The sequence below is a fragment of the Loxodonta africana genome, chromosome 2 (genome assembly GCF_030014295.1).
Source record: "Loxodonta africana isolate mLoxAfr1 chromosome 2, mLoxAfr1.hap2, whole genome shotgun sequence".
In the NCBI taxonomy this organism is placed as follows: domain Eukaryota; kingdom Metazoa; phylum Chordata; class Mammalia; order Proboscidea; family Elephantidae; genus Loxodonta; species Loxodonta africana.
In genome coordinates this window covers 7128865-7150771 of record NC_087343.1, presented here as the reverse complement: position 1 = coordinate 7150771, position 21907 = coordinate 7128865, and the positions used below count along the sequence as shown (strand labels likewise).

Here is a 21907-nt window from a genome sequence, read left to right as displayed (position 1 = left end):
GGGCCTTGAGTCTCAACTGAAAGACTGAGTTTCATTCTCAAATTCCTCTACATCCAGCATGACTTTGAGGAAGTTGTCAGATGTATTGGTTTCTACTATTCCTCTAACTTAGGGGCCTGGTGGTGCAGTGGTTGAGAGCTCAGGCTGCTAACCAAAAGGTCGGCAGTTCAAATCCACCAGCGTCTCTTTGGAAACCCTATGGAGCAGTTCTACCCTGTCCTATGGAGTTCATATGAGTCGGAATCGACTCGACGACACACAGCGACAATAACAACATTCCCTTGACGTAAGGCTTTTTTTAGGATAATTTTATTATTTGAGAGTAGTTCATTGAAAACCACTCTAATTGGTATAAACATTGTGTTGGTGGTAAGAAATAGAAGCTTTTGTGGAAAATACAGTGATATAGAATGAGACTTTATTTAACAGGCCTTGTTAAAAAAAATTTACTGGAAATGAATTTGTCCTAAAGGAGTAATTTACATAAAAATTCACCAGAAAATGTAAGAATTTTAGGGACATTGCTGTGAGAATGACAAGGAAGAACATGTCAGAAAGAAGAGCTCCACATAGTAGCACCTGGCTTTGTCATCCTCCTACCACGAGACGTTTAAGTCAGCATTTGAACTGACAAAGCCCTTCCCATGGAAAGAGAGCTTTTAGCTGGAGACTGCATGTACTATCTGGTAAGGGTAGGGGTAGGTAAAACTTTTCAAATTTAGAAATAAAATCATGAATTCTACCCTGCATTTATGAAATAGATAGGTTTCCGTATGAACACATTGATTTCAGCTCTGTACTTCCCAGGTTTCAGTAACTAAGAGTCAACAGTGATTTACTTAAGTAAAAGAAGTGAGAACTTGTATAAAGTGGAATTCTAGTGAATGAATGAGGGAAAAACAGAAATGAACTCATACATTCTTCATAGTTGCTCTAAATGGATGAAGAAAATAAAGAAGTGAAAGACTCAGGATAGCATGAAAAGTTACACTAAGCGCCTGGCGTATTTTCATTCTTTCCCATTATAAATCAGAAAAAAAAAAAAAGGATAAAACATTGAAACATGGATGCTAGCAAAGCCAAATGAGCCCTTGTGGTGCAATGGTTAAGCATTCGGCTGCTAACCAAAAGGTTGGCAATCTGAACACATCCAGCAGCTCCACCAGAGAAAGAACTGGTGACCTCCTTCTGTAAAAATTACACCCTAGGAAACCCTATGGAGCATTTCTGCTCACATGAGGTCACTAGAAGTCAAAATCAAGTCAGTGACACCCAACAACAACAGCCAAACTAACGATTGTGACATGAAAAGCTTTCTAAGGAAAATATGGTACCCCTCTGCTCAGGAGGATAGCAAAAAAAAAAAAAAAAAAATAGAATGACAAGAAGAATAAAATATATGGGGAACCCCACACAAGTGATGTGGGCCAACGGAGCTGCCATTTTAGGCCACTCAGGAAAAGAGTGGAACAGAACTATATTGCCCATACACCCCTATGTGTGCTATGGAGAAAATTAATTTCTATTTGCACTTATTTTCCTTTACTTTCCATTCTATCATTCTAACTGATCTTACAGCCATCGTTACTGCTTCTATGAATTATGTTGAATGTACTTGATATTACCTATCACTATTTGCAGTCATCTCATAGTGGTTGATTAAAATAACAAATGTATCACAAAGCCTTATATTTGTGTAAGGCCATTTTGATTTTCTGGTACCCAGGTGGTAAAAACTGTTAAGCATTTGGCTGCTAATGGAAAGGTTTGAGTCCACCCAGGGATACACTGGAAGAAAGGCCTGGTAATCTATTTCCAAAACACCAGACATTGAAAACCTTATGGAGCACAGTTCTACTCCGACACATATAGGGTCGCCATGAGTTGCATTCAAATCAATGGCAATTGGAACAAAGAAAAATTATGATTTTCAGAAGTCTTTCATGTACATTCTCATTTGATGAAATAAAGTTTGATGGATTAAGTGAAAGCATCTGTCAACGATGACCAGTAGATGAGTATGTTTCATCATAATAATTTTTCTCGTCTTCTCTTGAGAGTAGAGTGTTTAGAAGGACTCGGCATTTTCTCAGCTGCTACCAAATGACATGTCTAAATACCCTGTACAGCACTGAATGGGTGACGATTATACTTTCAAATCACCTAATTATACCTAGGGAATAATTCTCACATTGAGAGTTTCTGGAGGAAATTGACCCAAAATCAGCTCCCTAATCTCTTGCCTAAAGATATGCCTTATAGAGTCAGAGAATGTGCTCTTTGTCTTTAATTTGGTTGGAGAATCTGGGTTTCTCAGTTCAACAACTAGATGGAGTGGTGGGTGCCTATACTATATCACCACCTGTAAGGTACAGCACCCCTGTAGGGCCCTCCCTGTGGGAACTCGACTCCCTATAGGTCCGAAGTCTCAGATCCTCATCAAAGCACCCCCTCACGTGTCCGTATCAACTTCAAAGAGATACTTGAGGGTCACGAAGACTGCACTGTCTACCTTTTCATGAATGACACAAAAGTGTTGTGTATGAAAGATCAAGAAGGGGACCTTTTAAAATGGTAGTTTAGTAGGCTTGAATGAAACTGGACCCACACTCTGTTTACTTAGATGCAAAAACACACAACTTCACTTACCTGTTCACTTTCTTTCATCTCTCAGTGTCCCTCAGGATTATTTTATTTTGCCTACAAAGCAGATACAAGTAAGAAATACATAAAACCAAAACCAACCCAGTGCCGTCAAGTCGATTCCAACTCACAGCAACCCTATAGGACAGAGTAGAACTGCCCGATAGAGTTTCCAAGGAGCACCTGGCGGATTCAAACTGCCGACCTCTTGGTTAGCAGCCATAGCACTTAACCACTACGCCACCAGGGTTTCCAAGAAATACGTACTTGCCATTTATTGAGGCCTATTTTTTTTATTAAGTATTTTCACCCCCATTATCTTGTTTAAACCCTGGACAGGGATTAAGAGTGGAAAGACAGCAGGCTTGGTGCCAGCTAGATTAGGTGCAGATCTCGGCTTCAGCAGGGCAGGTTCCACAAAATGTTTGTTATAACCGTTCATGACTATGAAGTTTTAAGGGTCTATGTATATAAATGCCTGGAAGTGACTATTAACACTCGCCAGTCTCAGTATTGTTATTCCCCATTCTACAGAAACCATAGGCTCAAGATTTTGGGAATTGTCCGAGATAACCCAACAAGTAATGTGGTTGTTAAGGTTGTGTGTCAACTTGGCTGGGCTATGATTCTCAGTGGTTTGGCAGTTATGATGTAGTTGACAGTCCTGTGATGATGTGATTGCCTCCATGATGAGATCTGATATAATGCGATGACCTCCATGGTGGATCTGCTGTAATTAGCCAATCAGTTATAAGGGATTTTCCTTGGGTGTGTGGCCTACATCCAATTTAGGTGGACTTTTTGGCAAGGCTCAGGGGGTCTTGCGTGCACTGGATCCTGCAGCTGGCTCCTATTCATCTGAACTCTGATTCTTGGAACTTGAGCTAGCAGCTTACCTGCCACCTTGCCTGCCAGTCTTAGAATTTGTCAGTCTTTGCAGCCTGTGAGCAAGATCCTTGCTGTCTGACCTACTGATCTTGGGTTCACCAGCCCATGTGGGTATGTGAGTCAGGAGAATCCTCCAGCATAACGCATGGACATGGAACATTTCAGTCTCTACAACCACGTGAGCCATTTCCCTGATATAAATCTCTCTCTATATATATATAAAACCAAAACCAAACCCGGGGCCGTAGAATCGATTCCGACTCATAGCAAACCTACAAAACAAAGTAGAACTGTCCCATAGAGTTTCCAAGGAGTGCCTAGCAGATTCCAACTGCTGACCCTTTGGTTAGCAGCCGTAGCACTTAACCACTACGCCTCCAGTGTTTCCATCTCTCTCTCTCTCTGTTTGTATATATTTGTATGCTGCGCTGGTTTTGTTTCTCTAGAGAACCCAGCCTATCACAGGTAACTTGGGTTTAAACATGTCAACCGGCTCCTGCCCCCTTAAAATGCTAACCAAACACATTTCTGATGGGTTGGGTCCATTTACACTCTTTAACAAAGAATATTTTACCAGGGTAGCAGATGTCTTCTTCAACTTGCTGCTCTCCTTTCATAAAACAGCATTTAGTGACTAGTGGAAACTGCTGTCCACTAAGTATAAGTGTCAGCAGTAGGAAACAACCTCACAGAGTTGGCAATGTTTAAGTTTTACAGTCACCTACAGGTTGAGGCTGATCTTATTATACGATCCTTTTTTGATCGACATTTGGTAAACTTGTCGAATCTTCCTTATAGGCTTAAATCACAAAAGTTACTTGCTGAGTATTAATTGCAGTGATTTATTTTGAGTCAAGAATTTTTACTTCTCCAGACTTAATCACTCCTTTATAAGTGGTTATCTTCATTTATGAGTTATCGGGATTCATTGTCTATATTCTTTTCCAAACTTTGGAGTTTCAGGATTTGATGATATCTGATGATAAATGTTTTTTTGGAACTCAAATCCTTAGTTACTTTAATTTTATGAAATACCTAATTGGTTCTATCCCATTGGAGACATCCCATTTCTAAAAGTTATGTCAAATTATTTAAATCTGTTATCTAAAATAGCATATTTAACTGCCTAAATGATTAACATTAGTGGGTAAAAATCAACTAAAATATTCAAAATGAAAACGTTGTTGTTGTTAGGTGCCATCGAGTCCATTCTGACTCATAACAACCCTATATACAACAGAGTGAAATACTGCCCAGTCCAATGCCATCCTCACAATCGGTATGCTTAAGCCCGTTGTTGCAGCCACTGTGTCAATCCATCTCACTGAGGGTCTTCCTCTTTTTCAGTGACCCTCTACCAAGCATGATGTCCTTCTCCAGGGACTGACCCTTCCTGACAACATGTCCAAAGTATGTAATACACACTCTCACCATCCTTGCCTTTAAGGAGCATTCTTGTTGTACTTCTACCAAGACAGATTTGTTCATTCTTTTTGCAGTCCATGGTATATTCAATATTCTTTGCCAACACCACAATTCAAAGGTCTCAAGTCTTTTTCAGTCCTCTTTATTCACCATCCAGCTTTCACATGCATAGGAAGCTATTGAAAACACGATGGCTTGAGTCAGGCGCACCTTAGTCTTCAAGGGAACATCTTTGCTTTTCAACGCTTTAAAGAGATCTTTTGCAGCAGATTTGTCCAGTGAAATATGTCTTTTGATTTCTTGACTGCTGTTTCCGTGGGTATTGATTGTGAATCCAAGTAAAATGAAATCTTTGACAACTTCAGTCTTTTCTCCATTTATCATGATGTGGCTTATTGGTCCAGTTGTGAGGATTTTTGTTTTCTTTATGTTAAAGTGTAATCCATACTGAAGGCTGTAGTCTTTGGTCTCCATCAGTGAGTACTTTGAGCCCTCTTCACTTTCAGCAAGCAAGGTTATGTCATCTGCATACTGCAGACTGTTAACGAGTCTTCCTCCAATCCTGATGCCCTGTTCTTCTTCATACAGTCCAGCTTCTCAGATTATTTGCTCAGCATGCAATAGGTATGGTGAAAGGATACAACCCTGATCCACACCTTTCCTGACTTTAAACCACTCAGTATCCCCCTGTTCTGTCCAAACAACTGCCTCTTGATCTATGTACAGATTCCTCATGAGCACAATTCAGTGTTCTGGAATTCCCATTCTTCTCAATGTTAGCCATAATTTGTTATGATCCACACAGCTGAATGCCTTTGCATAGTCAATAAAACACAGGTAAACATCCTTCATGTATTCTCTGCTTTCAGCCAGGATCCATCTGACATCAGCAATGATATCCCTCATTCTACATCCTCTTCTAAATCTGTCTTGAATTTCTTGCAATTCGCTGTTGATGTACTGCTGCAACTACTTCTAAATGATCTTCAGCAAAATTTTACTTGTGTGTGATATTAATGATATTGTTCAATAATTTCTGCATTTGGTTGGATGACCTTTCTCGGGAATAGGCATAAATATGGGTTTCTTCTAGTCAGTGGGCCAGGTAGCTGTCTGCCAAATTTCTTGGCATAGATGAGTGAGCACTTCCAGTGCTGTATCTGCTTGTTGAAACATCTCAATTTGGTATTCTGTCAATTCCTGCAGCCTTTGTTTCATCGGTGCCTTCAGTGCAGCTTGGAATTCTTTCAGTGCCATCGGTTCCTGATCATATGCTACCCCGTGAAATGGTTGAACATCGACCAATTCTTTTTGGTATAGTGACTCTGTATATTCGTTCCATGTTCTTTTGATGCTTCCTGCAACGCTTAATATTTTCCCCTTAAAAACCCAACCAAACCCAGTGCAGTCGAGTCAATTCCAACTCATAGTGACCCTATAGGACAGAGTAGAAATGCCCCATAGAGTTTCCAAGGAGCACCTGGAAGATTCGAACTGCCAGCCCTTTGGTTAGCAGTCGTAGCACTTAACCACTACACCACCAGGGTTTCCATTTTCAATATTGCAACTCAAGGCTTGAATTTCTTCTTCAGTTCTTTCAGTTTGGGAAATGCAGAGCATGTTCTTCCCTTTTGGTTTTCTATCTCCAGGTCTTTGCACATGCCATTGTAATACTTTACCTTGTCTTCCAGAGGTGCCCTTTGAAATCTTTTGTTCAGCTCTTTTACTTCATCATTCCTCCATTTGCTTTAGCTACTCTGCTTTCAAGAGCAAGTTTCAGGGTCTCTTCTGACATTCATTTTGGTCTTCTCTTTCTTTCTTGTCTTTTTAATGACCTCTTGCTTTCCTCATGTATGATACTTTCTTCATGTATGTTCATTCCACAATTCATCTGGTCTTTCGTCATTAATGTTCAACATGTCAAATCCATTCTGGAGATGGTCTCTAAATTCGGGTTTATATACTCAAGGTTGTACTTTGGCTCTCATGGACTTATTCTAATTTTCTTCAGTTTCAACTTGACCTTGCATATGAGTAATTGATGGTCTAATTCATAGTCAGCCCCTGGCCTTGTTCCAACTTATGATATTGAGCTTTGCCATCATCTCTTCCCATAGATGTAGTCGATTTGATACCTGCGTATTCCATCTGGTGAGGTCCAGGTGTATAGTCACAGTTTATGTTGAAGAAAAAAGGTATTTGCAATGAAGAAGTCATTGTTCTTGCAAAATTCTATCATTTGCTCCCTGGTGTCTTTTCTATCACCAAGGCCATGTTTTCAACTATCAGTCTATCAGTCTTATAGGGTTTTATAGTGTCACTATGTCTCAGAATTGACTTGACAGCAACGGGTTCAGTTTTCTTTTTTTTTTTTTTGAGGACTTCAACATTTTTTTTTTTTTTTTCTGGAGGACACAAATCAACCCATAACCTGGAGCCCGTCCATTTCAGGAAAATCTCCTCTCGTCAGGGCATCTGTCTGGTTCAAGTTTCCATCCTAGACACCAGCCCCTCTCCCATTGACATCCTGTGATTGTGGGCAGCTTCTTCCCGATCCTCCTTCCGTGTTGAGGGTGTATGTGCACACACATGCGCTTCAAGTCCTGCAGTGCTCTTCAGTTCATCAAATGTGGAGCCCTGAAAGTGTGCGATAACCACCTTCAGCAAGGTGAGCCACACTCCTGTCATCTTTTGTCAGGTCAGAGTGTTGTGGAAATTTGGAGGTTGGACCAATTCCTGTTAAGCAGATTATGTGCTTTTGATCAGCTGCAGGAGGACGATACAGGCTGTCCATAAAAATCATCACCACCACCCTTGGAGCACTGGGACATTTTTGTGCTTATGCTCAGATGGGCTCATCCCAGGCAAAGGTGCCATTTAAATAAACCTGGAGATTGTCTAGAGTCTGAATAGCCCCCGAGAATATACACCCTTCAGTTTCCTAGGATTGTCTTTCCTATTCCGACTCCCAGGCTTTGGAAAGCCCAAACATTATCTTCTATAAGATATCTAGCACTCGCAGTAGAAATAAGGCATGCTCCTCCCGAGACCTCAGCATGCATTTGTGAAATATTTTCCAATTCTTTCTGATAGTTTTGCTTAAATGATTGGTTTCCTTTCTTTTGTGTATATATATGTATATATACACAAAAGAAAGATAAGGCCTTTGTCAACAGCTGGAATTCATCTTACAGTTACAACTATTGAAAATTTAGAGATTCTTTGATAAAATAATATTCTTTAAGACTGAATACTACTTTCCTAGATACTTTGTCAAAATATGAAGATTTTAAAAAGATCTCCAAATTCCTGGCCAGAGCTGGTTTCCATAAAAAGATAATAGTCATCTCCAAGCACATTTCTCATTGAACTCACCACTGTTCATGGCCACCATTCATCTTAGTGCTTTCCTTAGTTATGGGATTGTTCTCTTTGACTCTCTTACTGTATCTTTTGACATTCATATTCTTCCCCTCCCTTATGTATTAACATGGATAGTTTTAGGAAATTGGCCAGCATGACTCTATGATTCTGGCATTTCTATGGACTCTGTGATTTTTCTTTCTGAAAAATGATTGTAAGCACTGTTAAGAACTTGCTTCATAGATGTGTCTTTAGTCAGGAAAATAATACCTGAGTCTTCATAAATGTCCAGGTAAATGGCTGAGGAGATTCCATTTTATCAAGTGACACTCACCTGAAAACATGATGATCCACAATCTGTTACAAAACTAGAACCTGGAAAGCCTAAATATGTGTGGGATATGGCAATCCTGTTCTCTCTCTCTCTCCGTACATGTATATAAATTTTCTCAAAACACTGAGATATTTGAAAACAGTCAAAGGAATAAACATCTAAGTTCACTTCTGTGTTTATTATTATTGACACTAACTGGAAAAAATGAGTTTTAAATTAATATTTTGAGCACCCCTGCCACCCAAAAACAGATATGACACCTGTTGTGGGTTGTATCCCCCAAGAAGATATGTTGAAGTCCTAACCCCCTGCACCTGAGAATATGACCTTGCTTGAAAACGTAGTCTTTGAAGATGTGATCATTTAAGTTAATGTGAGGTCGTGCTGGAGTAGGGTGGGTCCTAACCCATATGAATGGAGTCCTTATAATAGAGGAGAGGCGACACAGAGAGAAGATGGTGTCTTAGTTATCTACTGCTGCCATAACAGAAATTCCACAAGTGGATGACTTTAACAAACAAAAATTTATTCTTTCATGGCCTAGGAGGCTAGAAGCACAAAATCAGGGTGCCATCTCCTGAGGAGGGCTTTTTTTCTCTGTCAACTCTGCAGGAAGGTCCTCGTCATCAGTCTTCCCCTGGGTCTAGGATTTTCTCAGCATGGGACCCTGGGTCCGAAGGATGCACTTTGCTCCCAGTTCATCTTTCTTGGCAGTAGGAGGTCCCGCTCTTCTCTGTTCATTTCTCTCTTTTATATCTCAAAAGAGATTGACGCAAGATACAACTTAATTCTATAGATTGTGTCATGCCTCATTAACGTAATGTATAGCTCACTCTCAAACAGGATCATAACCACAGGCATAGGGGCAAGGATTTACAACACATAGGATAATTACATCAAATCACAAAATGGAGGGCATCCACACAATACGGGACTCATGGCTTAGCCAAATGGACACATATTTTGGGAGGATACATTCAATTGATGACAGATGGCCATGTGAAAACAGAGTTATACTGCAGCTACAAGTCAAGGAACACCTGGGGACACCAGAAGCTGGAAGAGGGAAGAAAGCATCCTCCCGTAGAGACTTCAGAAAAGGCATGGCCTAGCTGACACCCTGATTCAGTCTTCTAGCCTCCAGATCTGTGGACACTAAATATCTTTTAAGTTTGTGGTACAATGTTATGGCACCCCGAGGGCACTAATACAGCCCCCACAATCCATTCAATAGGCACTGAAGAACTTTCTGTGGTGTAAAGCATGGAACCTGTGTCCCCAGGCAAGATCCCTGGGAGGCTTTCTTGTTTATTGGAAAATACTGTGAATATATTGGAGATTCAAAGCAAGTGTGTTTCCCAGCTGATAGGTGAATAACTCCCAAACAAGTCATAACAGGATATGATCCTGGGAACACTCTGGTGCCTGAAGATGTTTCCCTTAGAATGGCAGGCACTCACCATCCTCCCTTTGGCTTCTAGATATTGCTTAGTAGTTGCTAAGGATTCTTTCAATGAGGGTAATGTGGCATTGAGCCTTGCAATTTCAGTTCTAATTGTCTTGGATTTCAGTATCCTGGCCCATCCTGAGAGTGCCTGGCATGTAATTATTTACCCACGTGTGTGTGTGTGTGTGTGTGTGTGTGTGTGTGTGTGTAAAACCCTGGTGACATATTGGTTAAGTGCTATGGCTGCTAACCAAAAGGTCAGCAGTTCAAATCCGTCAGGTACTCCTTGAAAACTTTATGGGGCAGTTCTACTCTGTCCTATACAGTCGCTATGAGTCGGCATTGACTCGATGGCAGTGGGTTTTTGGTTTGGGTGTGTGTGTGTGTGTGTGTGTGAATGGTGAGCCCCCATCCACTTTGCATGCAATCTTAGGGCAGTCGGTCTGCAGACAAATAATGCTTAGCTACTAAGTATACCGACCCAATGCTCTCTTTCAGCCTGGCTTTGCTTTGCTCATTATTTCATGACCTGACATAATCTCCATGAAAAGGCAGTGAGATAAGGGGCCGATTCTCATTTTGAAAATGATAAAATGGAGATAAATGGCTATAATATCATTGAAAAGGCATTTTTGTATTTAAGTCCCCAAGTTAATCTGTGCAGAAAGCCTAGAACCTGGGGCACATTAATCACGTGACAATGAAAAAGTGCTCTGTGGATAAAAGAATTTGTCTTATCCTTCTTTGCATCCCATCATTCCAACATACAATAATACATAGCATCTGCTTGACTTTTTTTCTTTATTTTATTTTGATTCATTTCTGTACTGGCTTCATATTTGAAGCTTTCTCATTGCTTTAAACTTTTCTTGGGTCTGAGGAAGAGGCCTTTAGAACCCATTCTCAGTGTTAGCTAAGTCTTTATCTTGTCTTTGTTGTGCTCTGAAACCGATTGCCATAGAGTTGATTCCAATTCATGGGACCCCATGTGTGTCAGAGTAGAACTATGCTCCATAGTGTTTTCAGTGGCTGATTTTTTCGAAGTAGATCTCCAGACCTTTCTTCTGAGATGACTGTAGGTGGACTGGAACCTCCAACCTTTCAGTTAGCAACCAAGCACATTCACTGTGCACCACTCCAGGACTCCTGTTGTGCTCTACTCACTGATTATTAACTCTCCCAAGCCTTCATCCAACAGGCCATTCCTCACTACCCTGTTGAAAACAGCCCCACTGTGGATTCCCTTGGCCCGGATAATTATCTTCATGGCACTTCTTGCACCTGATACATGCATGTATCTATTGTTGCTATTTGTTTGTGCTGTCTTTGTGGTTGATGTTCTGGTACCCCATGGCTCATGTAGGGGTTGGTTGGTGGTATTTGTTGCTCATTTTTCACTGCTACATCCCAGTCTAGCACAGTGCCTGCACATATCAGGCACCAAGCATGTTGGAATGGATGAATGCATGATCGCGACCACTTTCTATTTATAAATATACAAAAGTCAATGTGAGGAAATGGCAAAGGACCGTCAGCATTCTGTTACCTTGAACGGAGCGTTCCTGGAGAGCAACCCCTTCCCAAGGGCTCTCTCGGGCCTCTCCTCCTCCTGCTCCTGGACACAAGGAGGGAGGGGCACCTTGGGGTGACATGCATTATTTAGACATTAGCTTCCCTTTCTGCCAGTCAGATTCTCCACTCCTAATGAAAGGAAATCTAAGAAATTATCCACCAGATATGAAGAGTTCTGATGTAGGATGTATTATAAATCTCCCCGCCAGCCACAAAAGAGCAAGCAAGAGCTTAAAGTCCCTCCATATGTATCTTAAGTTGGATAGAAAGATCGTTCCCACAAGACCTTTCATGCCAAGGTGAGCTGCCACGTACAGCATGGTGCTTTAGAACAGATGGGGGGGGATCAAGTCCTGGCCCTGCCAATTAAACACTGTGACCTTGATGAACTACTTAAGCTATTTATGCCCTAGTGAGCCCATCTGTAAAATGAGGATAATAAGAGCACCTATTGTATAAACAACAACAACAAAAAAAACTAAACAAACAAACCCAATGCCATCAATTCTTACTCATAGCAACCCTGTAGAACACAGTAGAACTGCTCCGTAGGGTTTACAACAAGCAGCTGGGCTCCTACCTACTGTATAGGATTCCTTTAAGGATTAAATGAGATTAACACATAAAGCTCTTAGTGCTTTGTCTAGCCAAATAAATGTCAGTTGCTGTTCTTCTGTGTTAATGTTATAGCTTTCCTCAAGAAGTGTGGACAGTTCAGATTACTAAGCTCTTAAAGCAAGAGGGAATTACATAATAGTCTTATTATTCATGTGGCCCAAAGACAGGGATGGTGAACACATTCAACCCTATTTTGGGTCATGCCACCATCTTCAGAGGTGTGTGTGCGTGTGTATGGTTACACATACATGCACAGGCACACCTGGAGAGCTATATGTGTCTGACCTTGTGTGTACACGTGCACTTGGAGAAGTGTTGGTGTATTTGCACCTGTGAGTGCATTTAGAGAAGCGTGTGTGTTTGCACATGAGTGTTTACACTGCGTGTGTTTGCACAAGCACACAAGGAGAAGTGGATGCGTATGTGTAGTGCGCATGTGTGCAGACTTGCACTCACTGAGAGAGCTCACAGCATGGCTTACCATTTTCCTGCTGGAGTGTGTCAAAGGCCAGTGTGCAGGACTTGGAGGCCACCTAGGAGTACTGGAGCCAAGGAAAGGCAGGATCTCCCACCTGGAAGCTTCAGTTTGGATAACAGACTGTTAGGTTTCTTTTTTGCAACATTGTGAAGGAGGTGGAGAGAAGAGAGGGTATAACGTGTCTATTGACCTTCTAGCTTTCTTGGGCAAAACTTGCCTTTCTCCTGTGACTCAGGTCATCACTGGGAATTCAGTCATGGTACACAGGGATATTACATGGCCATGCATAGTCTTATTGACATGGGCAGCACGGGCCTATCAGCACTTGTCTTAGTTATCCAGTGCTGCTATAACAGAAATACCACAAGTGGATGGCTTTAACAAACAGAAATTTATTCTCTCACAGTTTAGCAGGCTAGAAGTCCAAATTCAGAGTGCCAGCTCCAGGGGAAGGCTTTCTTTCTCTGCTGGCTCTGGGGGAAGGTCCTTGCCATCAACCTTTCTCTGGCTTAGGAGCTTCTCAGCACAGGGACTTCAGGTTCAAAGGACGCACTCCACTCCTGTCTCTTCTTGCTTGGGGGTCATGAGGTCCATCTCGTCTCTGCTAGATTCTCTCTTTTATATCTCAAAAGAGATTGACTCAAGATACAACCTAATCCTGTAGATTGTGTCCTGCCTCATTAACATAAATGCCTCTAATCTTGCCTCATTAACCTCAGAGAGGTTAGGATTTACAACACATGGGATAATTACATCAAATCACAAAATGGAGAACAGCCACACAATAGTGGGAATCATGACCTGGCCCAGTTGACACACATTTTGAGGGGACACAATTCAATCCATAACAGCACTATAGGACCATCTGCCCCTATATTCATTCCACTTGGCATTCTTAAATCTGTTTGTTTGTTTTCTTTTCTTCCCTCTTTCTGGGTTGCCTGGGCATTTGTCCTTGTCAATATGCCTGCTTTTAGCACCAGCTTTTACCCGGTAACCTGTTCCATCAGATCTAGTAGAAACAGAATGTGAGATCTTGAGAGTGCAAATGGCATGTGTATTGTGAGCAAAATCTCTAAGAACCCAAGAAAAGCCCTTGGAAAGAAGACATGGGCATTGAGCAAGAGTATGAGTATAGTTTCTTTTACTTATTTTTTGTTCTTGCCATTTTCCCTGCAGGTGAAGCTGCTAGATGGTTGTGAGCACAGTGTTATGAGTAGAAAACAGAAAAACAGCAGCTAGAGACAGGATTTGGAGGGATATCACAGAGAGAATGGGTCTTATAGGAGCCATACAGAAATTAAGGAATGAAATTCAGGATGTGGGAGAAAAATCCAGATGTTCTTGGGCAAGCCTCTGAGCTCAGCTTCCCAGGTCCTGGATCCCAGTACAGCCCATCTGAGCTCAAGTGACCTCCATAGCCCTGGACTAGCCATCAAAAATGTTTCCTCAAGCATAAGACAACCCTGTTCCCTGGGAGGACACCTGGCTATTCCCTGGGTGATCAGTTATATACATCTGGGCACAGACCCCCAGAGAGAGGTCCTGATGGGGCAGAGGTCCTGATGGGAACCCTGTGAGGGTCTGACAGCTCCACTTGGCAATGGAGGAATCCAGACTGGCTCAGAAACCCAGACTGGTCCAAACCTTCTGTTTCTTCAATGTGTGCGTGCGTGTGTGTGTGTGTGTGTGTGTGTGTGTGTGTGTGTGGGAAAGAGAGAGATCGTGTCATTTCGGGGGTATGTACATGCACAGACACACGCATATATGTTTTAAGGGGATATCTGAGTTTCTGGAATCTCTGAGTGACACAAATGGTCACATGCTCAGCTACTAACTGAAAGGATGACAGTTTGAGTCCACCCAAAAGTGCCTTGGAAAAAAGGCCTGAAGATTTACTCCCAAAAGGTCACAGCCACTGAAAATTTTACAAAGCACCGTTCTACTCTGACACACATGGACTCACCATGAGTCAGAATCAACCCAACAGCAACTGGTCTGGTTTTGATTTTAAGGCTCTTTCTGGTTCAGTTTTCTGTAGTTCTGTGTCAGTCAACAATACATAAAAAAAAAACAATACATAAGGTGGATCAAAAGAGAGACTGGAAGGCCACCTGTACCCTTGTCCCCTGGCTCCTCTCTCCCTTCATTTGCCCCCTTAAGCTTTCAGATGCTGAGCCCTCTAGCAGGAAATAAGTAGAGAGGGAAATGAGAGGTCGGAGGAAAGAAGATCAGGGGACGGACAGACTGTAGAGCTTCCCTGGGAGTCCGCAGGCAAGTAGAACACCAGTTGAAAGAGCCTAGGCAGCCGGAGTCCTCCTGCCGCGTCCCTCACTGCACAGGCTGAAGTCCACCAGGAGCTCCTGGGGCCCCTGTGTCCTTGAGACCGACTGTGCCCTTGAGGCCAGGCCTGCCTCGGATGTCAGCAAAACAGGACATCCACTTCCAGGGAGGCCAGCATTTGTAAATGCTAGCAATTGGTCGTTACAGATGTAGCAGGCAAGTAGAAAATACATGGGAAGGAAAACTAGTCCCCATATGACTCGTACTCTGGCATAATGTCCCTGTAAGCCTTTTCCTATCCTCTGCCCTGTCTCTTCCTCGCAGGCTTAGGGTCCGTGCGTGTGCCCTCTTATTGCTAACATAAACTTTTCGCTTGTTATTACATGGTTTGTATCACTCATTTGCAAAGAGTCCGCCCCGTATATTGAGTGGATAGCCCATGTTAAATGTGGCCATTCACATGCCTGAACAAAAATATCAAAGCATTTTGCACACTTTCAATAAGCTATAATCATGTGCAAAAAAATCCCTTAGAAATTGCAAATTTAGGCTCCACTTTTTTTTGTGATGACTTGAAGGGGTAGTTCCTTAAAGTCTAAGGCCTTTTCATCTAGGAAAACCCTGTTAACAACAATGTGTCTCCCTCCCTTCCCCCACTACTCACTCACACCCACACACAACTCACTCACAGGCACACTCGCAGATACTCAGACAACTCACACACACTCGTTGCTCCCACCCACACACAGCACACACGCACTCCTCACACCCACATACCACACAATCACACTCACAGACACTGACACACACACAATGGTACATACGCACAACAGACACACTCACAGACACTGACACACAATGGTACACACACATACACACAATACACACACTCACAGATACACTCGTACACACAATGGTACATACACTCACATAATACACACACATTCACACATATGCACACACTCACACAGCTTAGTTTGCCTGTGGACACAGATTGAGCAGTGTGGCATGAGATGTGAGAAATGGAGTTGGAACTTTTAGATTCTGGTTTCGCTTTCATGAGCTTTGGCTCCCAGGAGTTTAAGATCACGTTAGGCAAAGCCTTGTGAGAAAGCAAGTTGTTGTGAGATGCTGTCGTTGTGGAATAACTGCAGACCAGAGACACCAGAGTCACTTGGGAACTTGTTAGAAATGCAGATTCTTGGGCCCCACCCGATGCCTAATGACTTAGAAACCTGCAGTCTGTGTTCGAACAAGCACTCTCGGTGAGCCTGACTCCCACTAAACTTGGAGAACCACTGTTTTAGGGAGTTGCTTTCAATCTCCTTTGTGTCCTGGGAACTTCCCTTCAAACACATTGTTATGCAAAGCCCCTTTGCCTTGTGATTCAAATAACTGGGTGACAGCTGGTGTTAGTCCCCTGCCTTGTGCCCCAGGCAGCCCCCAGAGACATCTCCAGAGTCCCCAGGGTTCAGGAATCACATTGGGAAAACCACTGCCTGCAAAAAACTGCTTTTGAAAGAATAAACGTTAACTTCCCTGAGTTCCGCAGTTGATTTTTAAATGAGGATCAGAAGATTGTCACCTAGGGATTGTGACACAAGTTGGGTTTTTATGCTCTTTTGAAGGTGAGTTAAGATGGGCTTAATAGAGGGGTGCAAGAATCAATGGCAAGAACTTTCTGGAAAACACCCAGGACGCAAGTGTGGGGACCACTAGCAGACTCCTGCATATGATTTTAATCATGGTAATTTTGTAAAAGGAGGAAAGCAGTTCTTGTTAACAGAATCCCAGATCCTACTGATCTTTATAGATTATAGATTAAAGTCAACACTTTAACTACACTCGGAAGCAAATTGGAAGCCAGACCCATTATGGAGTACAGCTATAATAGGTTCCATATGTTTGTGCCTACGCCAGCCAATGTTTCTGCATATATAGAGAGGCAACTTACATGGCTCCGTGCAGGAAGGTGATGCCAATATAAACAGCAGCTCGTTCCCACCAGCCCATGTATTCTCCGCTCTCTCATTCTTTCTTGAGTCTTCCTACCCCACCCACGGGAGATAGTTATCCTCCTTTTGCAATCTAATACCCAACTGGTACTCTTGGTCCTATTACCGTGACTCCTCACCATCAAATATATCCTTTTCCCCTTTCAATGTCATTCGTCCTACACTTTTTTCTTGATGACAAATATGCTCAGGCCTCCATAATTTTAAAATGAACTATTCTTCCTTCATTCTCCTACCCCATTTTTCTCTTTTGCCTTTCATTGTGAAAATTTCTTAAGTGTAATTTTCAGTTTCCACCTATGAGCCACTTCTTGTTGTGTGTCGTCAAGCCAGTTTCAACTCATAGCAGTCCCATGCGGCAAAGCAGAACTGCCCAACAGGGTTTTCTAGGCTATGATCTTTGCAGTGGGAATCTTTATGGGAACAGATTGCCAGGTCTATGTCCCATGGAGCCACTTGGTGTGTTTGAACAGCCAACTTATTGGTTAGCAGCTGAGTGCTTAACCATTGGGCCACCAGGGCTCCCTCATGAACCACCTAATCACCCTTAATGCCTCCCAGTTTAATTTCTGCCCCTTCGTCTTTGAAAGCTGTTCCAGTCGAGACCATCACTTAATCACCAGACCCAAATGCCCTTTCTCAGTCTCCATTCTCCTTGGCATCCCTGTACCACGCAAAGCAGTTGATTATCAGGACCTTAACATTCGTTCTTCCTTTGATTTCCAAGACCCGTATTGCCCACTTTGTCACCTTTCTCTATGACCACATTCTTTTCATGGTCCTGTGTCTTCACCTCTTAAATCCAGGTGTAAGACAAAATCTGGAACTATTCTTTCTTCATATTCTCCCTTAGAGTGCTGATTTATATTCGTGTCTATCATCATCATCACGGCCCATGAGACCTGTGGCCTTGCATCTTCTGATGCAAATCTCTGCCTCCATCTTTGTCCTCTTGTCAGTTCTACCCCTGGAATAACCCACTGGATATACTCACTGGAATTACCCTCAGCATAGCAAGTTCATAACGTCCCAGAGCCAACTCTGCTTCCTCCTTTTCCTCAAAGACCTGTTTGGTCTTTCCTAATTCAGGTGGTGACCCATGAATCATTCGTTCCAGTCACCTAAGAATTGGTAATTATCCTTCTCTCTTTGTCTCTGGTTCTGTCTTCTCCTCACCCCCCCCCCCCAAAATCAATCAATCAACAAACTCATAAAGACTATTCTCTTGAGATTTCTAGATATATACTCATGCCACCTGAAATTCTCTCCATTTTAATTTTCGTATCTTTTTATCTGTTTAATTTTATTGATGTTGTTGTTGTTAGCTGCCATCAAGTTGATTCCAACTCATGGCGACTCAGGTGTTATAAAGTAGAATTGCCCCATAAGATTTTCTTGGCTGAAATTTTAAGGAAAGCAGATCGCCAGGCTTTTTCTTTGGTGATATTGCTGGGTGGGTTTGAACTACCAACTTTTAGGCTAGCAGATGAGCACAAACCATTTCCGCCAGCTGTTGTTGTTATGAGTTGCTTACAACTCATAGCAAACCCATGTACAACAGAACAAAACACTGCCCAGTTCTGCTCCATCCACACAATCATTGCTGTGCTTGAGCCCATTGTTCCAGCCACTTTGTCAATCCATCTTGTTGAGGGTGGTCTTCTTTTCACTGACCTTCTACTTTACCAAGCATGATGTCCTTCTCCAGGAACTGGTCCCTTGTAATAACATGCTCAAAGTATGTGAGACAACATCTTTCCATCCTTGCCTCTAAGTGGCATTCTAGATGTACTTCTTCCATGACAGATTTGTTCATTTTACTGGCAGTCCATGGTGCATTCAATATTCTTCATCGGCACCATAAATTCAAAGGAGTCAGTTCTCCTTCGGTCTTCCTTATTCATCATCCAGGTTTCAAGTGCATATGAGGTGATCAAAGATACTATGGCTTGAATCAGGCACACCTTAGTCCTCAAAGTGACATCTTTGCTTTTTAACACTTTAAAGAGGCCCTTTGCAGCAGATTTGCACAATGCAATATGTCGTTTGATTTCTTGACTGATGCTTCCACAGACATTGATGGTGGATTCAAGTAAAAAGAAATGCTTGACAACTTCAGTCTTTTCTCCATTTATCATGACATTGCTTATTGGTCCAGTTGTGAGGATTTTTGTTTTCTTTATGTTGAGGTGTAATCCGTACTGAAGGCTGTAGTCTTTGATCTTCATCGGTATGTGCTTCAAGTCCTCTTCACTTTCACCAACCTAGGTTGTGTCATCTGCATATCGAGGCTTGTTAATGAGCCTTCCTCCAAACCTGATGCCACATTTTTCTTCATATAGTCCAGCTTCTCAGATTATTTGCTCAGCCTATAGATTGAATAAGTGTGGTGAAAGAATACAACCCCGACACACACCTTTCCTGACTTTAAGCCACTCAGTATTCCCTTGTTCTGTTCAAACGACTGCCTCTTGGTCTATGCACAGGTTCCTCATGAGGACAATTAAGTGTTCTGGAATTCTCACTCTTCACAATGTTATCCATAATTTGTTATGATCCACCCAGTCAAATGCCTTTGCATAGTCAATAAAATGCCACCTAGAGACCTTAATTGTATCTCCAAAATAATTTTAATTAATATTGTTAATAATAAAAATTATGTTGTTGACCTTAATTATAGTGTTTCCAATCACACTGGCTTTGGGTTTAAATACTCTGGTGGCGCAGTGGTTAAGAGCTCAGCTGCTAACCCCGAAAGGTTGGCAGTTTAGATCTACCAGCCACTCCTTGGAAACCCTATGGGGCAGTTCTACTCTGTCCTGTAGGGTCGCTAGGAGTCAGAACTGACTTGATGGCACCACCAACAACAACAACAATATCTATATTTGTGTATTTTATATATATGTGTGTATGTGTGTGTATGCGTATATACACTAAATATGTAAATGTTGTTGTTGTTAGTTGCTGTTCAGTCAATTCTGACTCATGGTGACCCCATGTGTACAGAATAGAACTGCTCCACAGAGTTTTCAAGGCCATGACCTTTCAGAAGCAGATTGCTGGGCCTGTCTTCCAGAGGTGCCTTTGGGTAGGTGTAAATCACCAACCTTTCAGCTTGTAGTTGAGTGTTAACCATTAGCCAGTCATGGACTCCAGATATGTAGATACATAGATATATGCATATATAGATATACGTACACACATGCACACACGTATGCATTTGCACAAATATACAAATACATTAATGAGAGTAAATAATTATCTGTTGTTTATTCCACTAACATTTTTTTGTCAGAAATAGAGGCTTATTTTTTTCATAAGCTTGACTTTGTTACATTTATGTTGAGGTTTGTATTTGTTTTTTGACCCATTAAGACGGTGAAATATATTAACAGATTTCTCTAATGTTGAACCATTCTTATATTCCTGGTATGAATCAATACCTGGTGATGATGTGTTTTTTTTTAATGTATTTACTATTTTTTTCCTAATATTTCTCAATATAATTGAGATTTAATTTTCTTTGTGTCCTACAATGTAAAAAGGACGTTGGAACCATTTATTTATTTGTATCCTGTGGAACAATTTAAATGACACTGATCTTATCTGTTCTTCAGCATTAGGTTGAATTTATTTAAAGCATCTGAATTTGCTGCACTTTTAAAAGTTAGCTCATTGATAAATTTTATATTCTACGTGGTAATTGTACTGCTTAGATTATTTATCCCTTCTGGGGATAATTAAGAACACCATTTTTTTCTATAGGATCTAAAATTTTACCCTTACTTATTTGAAGACCACCAACACCACGAATATATTAATTTCTTCTACATGTGGATATTTTTTATTCTCACTCTCATCTTGTACATTTGTATCACTCCCTATTTTCTTGGTTAAGTAAGGATATGAATCAGGGTTTGGAAAAGAGAATTTATTCTAGGCATCTCAGGTAGGAAGGAATTTAATTCAGGGTATTGGTTGCTTACAACATAGTTGGAAGAGCTGTAGGAATGAATGTCAGAAACCTGTAGTTCAAAAAGTCGCTCTGGCTTTTTAAAGAGCCAGGAAGTTGTAGCAAATGATTACAACTAAACCAGAACTGGAGTAGGTGATGCCCAAGAAAAATGAGCAGAGGTTACTGCAGGCTTCACATCTTCCAAAGCCCATGCTATGCCCTCTGCTGTCAAAGGCAAGATAATGTGACACCTAACTCTGTTCTGCCTTCCATAATGTTGTATGAATGCTTCTTGTTGATGGAGCTGATGGAAAGCACACAGACAAGAGATTTATGAAATGTAGTGCCCCAGCTTCCAGCCCCTGTGATATAGGGGAAAACATGGAAGAGGGGGGTGTACTGAGTTACTTTTTTTTTAATGTTTGAAGACTTCCTCCTAAAATCATTAGCTTTTTGATGTATTTCTGTTTCAACCAATGTCTCTTATTCTAAAATGATTTCTGCTTCAACCCTGTGTCTGTTTAGTAATATGCTGACTTCTATTTGATTTTCTAATACATTCACTTTTCTTTCAATCTATATCACTTCCTTCTTTCTGCTTCATTTAACTGTCTTTTTTCTAAACTACTAATTAGACATTTGATTACTTATTTTTATAATTACTTATTTATCAATATGAGTATATAAGACCATGAATTGGCTTCTGAATATGTCTTTAGCTACATCCCACAGATTGTTTTATAGCATTTTAATAAGTATTATTTTCTTTAGTATGTAAATTTTGTATGATCCCTCCCTCCTTTTTATTCTCTTCCCATTGTTGTCAGATACCCTTGAGTCGGTTCCAACCCTGTAGGACAGAGCAGAACTGCCCAATAGGTTTTCT

At 41.5% G+C, this 21907-nt stretch overlaps 1 protein-coding gene across 1 annotated transcript in view; it reads left to right on the top strand.

Moving 5' to 3' along the window:
- The window catches only part of ADAMTS16 (ADAM metallopeptidase with thrombospondin type 1 motif 16), a 286634-nt gene that overhangs the window by 183271 nt on the left and 81456 nt on the right, over positions 1 to 21907 (top strand). The window lies entirely within an intron of this gene.